This window comes from Perna viridis, chromosome 3, assembly GCF_037379345.1.
Source record: "Perna viridis isolate PV_CMFRI_1.1 ecotype Kerala chromosome 3, ASM3737934v1, whole genome shotgun sequence".
NCBI classification, from domain to species: domain Eukaryota; kingdom Metazoa; phylum Mollusca; class Bivalvia; order Mytilida; family Mytilidae; genus Perna; species Perna viridis.
In genome coordinates, this window is record NC_142447.1 from 4927905 (window position 1) to 4933904 (window position 6000).

At 32.8% G+C, this 6000-nt stretch overlaps 1 pseudogene across 1 annotated transcript; it reads right to left on the reverse strand.

The window, feature by feature from the left end:
- Positions 1–957: 957 nt before the first annotated feature.
- Positions 958–4877, reverse strand: LOC148620747 (sphingolipid delta(4)-desaturase DES1 pseudogene; annotated as a pseudogene). The gene is made up of 2 exons (XR_015920949.1): positions 4733–4877; positions 958–2713 (listed from the first exon to the last, which is right to left on the reverse strand). The product of XR_015920949.1 is annotated as a sphingolipid delta(4)-desaturase DES1 pseudogene (transcript).
- Positions 4878–6000: the final 1123 nt, after the last annotated feature.

Genomic DNA, 6000 nt, shown 5'->3' on the forward strand with positions numbered 1-6000 from the left:
AACCAGTTGAATTTAGAGGTAACATCTATTACCAGAATGACTAATTCTTACCATGCAAGCATGCTCAAACTTTGAGGGCTGTCGTCCAAAACCCCTTCTTTATGATATTTTCCTTTTACTACACCACTGGTTGTGGAAGTCGGAGGATGCAACCCTACCGATGCACATAGTCCATGCAATAGTTAAGGAATGATCATTTACTTTTAGTTTCCTGTTTGTCTAATTTGTTTTGTATTTTAGTTCTGTTTTGTTATTTGTAGTTTTTGCTTGCGTTTTGTCTGCTTTTTTTCTTGCGTCTTGATAAGACAATAAGCTTTTGATTTAATTTTATCATGACTTTCCTTGATTTCTGTTTTCTTGTGTTCTATTTTACTTCTTTTTTTTTATTTCTCTAACGTATGCGTATTTTTTTCTTTTTCTTTTCGAATCAATTTGTATGAAAATACAAAGGTAAATATTTAATAAACGAGAGCAACTAAATTCTATTAAAATACAATCTAAAAGTGTGGAACGCCATAACTGTCTTATCTGGTCAGTTATATTTATACGCGGTGCTGTTTTCTTTATATTCAGTACTTTTTATAAAGATAAGACAGTTATGGCGTTCCATATGAAAGGGTAGCAGATTGAAATAAGATGCTTGTTACCTTTTGTGACCATTTGTTTTTGTCATAATTATATTGATGTCCACCTTTGTTGTTGTTGTTTTTTTTATTATTTTGGTTGGGGTGTCAACAGATATTATCAGACATTACAGAGGTTTCTAAATGTATTTGTGATCCCAGTAAACATACAGGGCTTAACTTTGTGCAAAATGTGGACACAAATGAGCAAATCATATCCTCGACTCACCCTTTTCTAAATTCTCTGGATCCCTGCCTAGACCCATGCAAGTGCACATAAACCTGTATCGGTATCAGTAATAACTATTAAAAAAGTAACTGATAAGAAGAAACGTAAAATAATATATGTATTTACAAGATGTAAGTTTACATGTAAGTTGGTAATTTGGATTAGGGAATTAATACATATAAATGTTCATGGTCCTTCCTAAGTAAGATCTAGGATGCACACATTGCCAATATCTTTTTTTTATCATTTTAATGGATATTGGACGTAACTTTAAAAAATGATTGCATAAAATACATATATATTTCTCTATATATTTATTCTTTTCACTAAAATATGTGGGGGAAATGTGTGAAAATAGTTTTTGGGTATTCTTTCATGTAAATTGGGATTTTTTTCCCAAAAACATGTACAGGCAAGGCAAACGCATACTTCGTTGCAAAATAAATATATAAATTTCTCCCTTTTTTCACATTTTAGGCAGTAAAGAAAAGCATTTTGAAGTGTGCAAACTAATAACTTATCAGGACTTCAGTGACTAATTAATTGAAATAATGACTATATTGACATTTTATATGTGTATGTGTTCCTCCTAGATCTTTACGTAGAAAGAACCCATAAATAAATAAATATAAATAAAATATATAAACATGAAGCAAGAACATCACAACATCATAAAAACATACTCTCACGAGCAACATTAAATTTGACTTCCGATCGGAACCATATATCCACAAGCCATTCACTCCCTTTAAATGAAAATAGCGCAGTATTCGAGACAGGCCGAGTAGTCCGGCTGCTATCCATTTTTTTTTACAAGAAAACGCATTTTCACGATTCTTTCTTCAGTAAGTGACCATTTTTAGAAATTGGTGTCATTTCCTCCTTCGGATACCCTACTCCACGTGAGTGCGGTCCCATGTTCTTGTCAAAGATAAAATCCCACAACACTTTCACCCAAGAAGTGTGGTATGGCAAGTGGTCATAATATTCTCCCGCTATTTTTTTTACATCCGGTAATCTGTGGTAAGGAATGTACGGAAAATCGTGATGCTCTATGTGATACCCAACATTAAAGAGAACGAAGTTCAAAGGTCCGTAATAGGAGTGTGTGGCTTGACCTTTGTTGAATAAGTAATGTTCCGATATGAAATGTCCAGCCAGCGGATGTAACCCCAATCCAAAAAAGGTACCGCTCAAGAGATACAGAAATGACTTAACACCAAAATATTTTACTATAAGAAAGTTGAAAGCCATTTGCATTGCACTATTTATCATTTCCCATCCTGTCAAAGGTTTTGGACTTTTGTAGAATGGGCGCAAAGCGTGGATGAATGGGTGAAATATCAACCAAATGATTTTTGTTATAGGATGGCGAAAAAGGTAACCTTCGAGTCGGGTGGGAATATCGACATCTTGGTATTCCTCTCCTAAATATCGATGATGATCTGCGTGGTATTTCCGATAACTTATTGCCATTGGTACGATAATCGGAATGTTGCACCATATGCTCAAGAAACGATTGGCCCATGGGCGTGCATGTCCAAAGGCTAAATTATGGCCGATTTCATGTATGGCACTCCCCAAAGAATGGTTTAGAACTCCTCCACAACAGTAAGAACTAATTAAAATAGTTGCCCAATTCGCATCTCGCAATGCGTAACATATAACTAGTTGAGCAATGACCTCTGCGGTCACTATATAAGCAATTGTGGGATCGTAGCCCATTAACTTTTTGATTTCTGGATATTTCTTCAGGATTTCCTGTCTCCGTGAGGTATGAGGTTCCTCTTGATAAACCCAGTCATCCTCCGGCGAATTCAGCCTAAAATCTAAACTTGCAAATCTGTCGAAGAACTTCATACTGGAAAAACAATTACAATGTATCATCTTATGATAAATTCAAACTTCGAAGTTAAGGGGGAAAATCAGTATAACTTGTCTAAAAGCGTATTGCTCGATTAAATTAGGTATCTCACTCAAGTGTTCTTTTCAATTTAAGTTTTATAGATTTCCACCTTACGTTTTGTTCGTGTTGTAGGTTCACGCAGTTCGATTTTGATAGGTTTTTGATTTATTCACAGGGATGCCTCGTTGTTAGCTTGGTCGGTGGAGCTTATTTTGTAATAAGCTTCAAAAAACAGATATTGAAAAAAGAAACAAAAATACAACTCGACTACCATGTTTTATATACAGCTTTTCTTAAACATAGAAATAACTTTAAAAGAGGGATATATGACAACTTTAATTGTAGTATTAAAATATTCGGTGTATCACTGAATAGCCTCCTGCTTAATTAAAAACACCAGTCGAGAGTAGTATATTTCACGTACAATAACTTTAAAATGAAATTAATAACAAAATAATCATAAATCGGTGAGAAAAATAACTGACAAAATCAAGCACAACCACTGTCCAGGTACAACGTTCCCGCGATGATATTGCAATACTTAAGAATTTCACTTTTTTCCAATGTCATTAAATTTTCTCTCATTATGCTAATAAGTGTGGGAGAACAGTAAAGTCTGCCTTATATTCATCCGGTATTGTTATTCACCGACCATTTTTATACTGAAGTGCGGGGTGGGGTGTATTTAAAAAAAGAATATTCAAAATTTGAGCATAAATCTTTTCTTAACTCAGCCATGGAACAGAGACAAAATAGTGATTCAATATTTTCCCATTACTTAAGAATGTAGATTTTCAAATAAAAATGTTAACTCCGGCTGCTGCTGAAAAAAAACCCGGCCCTCCTCATCCCTCTCGAGAAGAAAATAAATCTTAGAAATGCTCTACGTCTTCAACATTAATACCGATGGTGATGAATACAGTCAAATTGAATATGAATATGGGGAAAGTTGACTGGTGGTATGGTGACCAATTGTAGTGAAAAAAAATTAATATTTAAAATAAAATTCAACTGAACAACAAATCTTTATTAAACAAATCCAATCTTTATCGACTTTCACTGAGCTCCAGTGTAATAATGTACACAATAGAAAAACGTTTTATAAATTAGTACGTGTACCCCCACTCATCAACCTAAACATGATTTTCAGGTACCCTTATACCTCCCATTTACGATTCTTTTTGTCGCCAAAAAATAAACTGATATACAGAAGCATTTTTGTATTTTTTGGCTACTTTTTATACCTCGTTGAGGAAAAATATTTTTTTTTTTTACATTTTTTTGATTCTTCGAACTTCTTCTTTCTGCAAAACGAAGTAAACTAATACATATATGTATCAGTATGTAGCCCAATGTCTCAGCTTTACAATGGTACCAAAAAAATTGCGGTAACAATTGGGATTTTGGGGCAAAAAAAAAAAAAAAATACCACTACCCCACCGAAAAATATCTTAAATTGTCATATTTTTCCATGTCAAAACCTCTAGAATGTTTATGCTTTAGTAAAACAATAGCTTATTTGGTATTTTCTGTTAAGTATTATCACAATTAATACTTCTGGAGTTCTTTTTATGAGTTTTGGCGATTTCCGTGGTCAGAATTTATCCAAACAAAGCGAACATGAGATTTTCGATTTTTCCGTTAAAAGTCACATAAATTCGACTCTGCAATCTTTAATGTGTTGCTCGACTAAAACGTGTCAAATTTGGTATCGTCCGACAGATAATTGAATTTTCCACACAAATAAACCACAAAAAAAAAAAAACAAATTTTCAAGACAGAACTTCCAAATAATGTTATCAATAATATTTCTACCCCTTGAATTCAATTCGTTAAAAGCGAACTTTAATTAACTATAAGTTACTAATGTCGGATTCTGTAAACTTTGGAACATCTTAAAATTGCAATACGATAAATTAACTATGTGACTTCAAATCACTTTTCAATTTTACGCAAAAAGATAACAATTCTTACCTTTTTACACTTTTTAAATGAAAAATCCGTCAATGATCATCAACCTTTTAATCGGGTAATACAGGCCCTTTAAAGTTCTGTACTGTTCTGTTGAAATGTACACCTCTTACATACAGTGTTCTAATTTTTGACCGTATTACAGTAAAAACTGCGCTGTTTCGACAACCAATGAAAATTTGGGTTAATATTCGTGACGGGTCATCGGAATAAAGCAATGTTCCAATACTATTTCATAACTGAATTTGTAATTATTGGAAACTCGTACACATCAGTTTGACCAGCTTCCATGTATTTCTAATCGATTCAGAACCAAACCAAATGCAAGTATTCGTTTTACAGCTGGAAAGGTAACCAAGCAACATAAAAATAAACATATTAAATAAATGATACGAAATGGGCAGTCAGCAATTAAAAAGAGCAACCACTGTGGTAAATTCCAAGATCAGCACAATCGAGAAAAACCCCCGAAAATTTGACTCTTTACGTCGACATTAATTGCTCTCGAATAAAACTTTTTTTAAAAAAAAAAAGCGCCGAGCAACTTTTCAACTCACTTGATACAAAAAAGATACACTAAGTCTTATCATGACTCTGATGACGAAGAAATTTATCTTTTCCCTGTAAAAATGTATGTTTATAAATATTTGATTCTATTTAGTAACTAGTATTTTTTTTTGTTCCTGCAAGAGAGGTTATACATTTTGATTATTTTATGGCAATATTTTTGGGGGTTTTTATAATTAATGTACTTATTAAAAAAACTCTGTCATAAAACAGCTAATACTAAAAACTATGAACAATCAGATATGGAAATTTGAAAAAGAAAAGATTTTGCTAGGATGACATATTCTACGAAAAAGTTTAAACAAACTACATTATTATAACTTTTTGAACGGTCTTCCAATTAAGCAGGTTTTCGGAATCTTTGATTAGACAAGCAAATAATTTGCTCTTGTACAGGTATCAACGCAAGAAACTCAATAAGTTTATTTAGAATACGCAAATAAAATATAGTTCGGTAACTACATCAGTTGAACGAGAAGTGACCCCTGTTTCTGCATTAAAAATTTAAGACTTAATGTATATAGTAAAAAATGAAATAAAATTCCTTTCAGAAAAAGTCTCTCAAAGACCTCAAGAGTACAGGCACAAGATCCCGGAAGACTAAAGGCTGAAACATCCAATCGATTTACAGGTGTTTCAGATTCTGTTAAAGGAGATTTATCAATAATTTATCTAAAATCTAATTTAAAATTCCAATTAACATT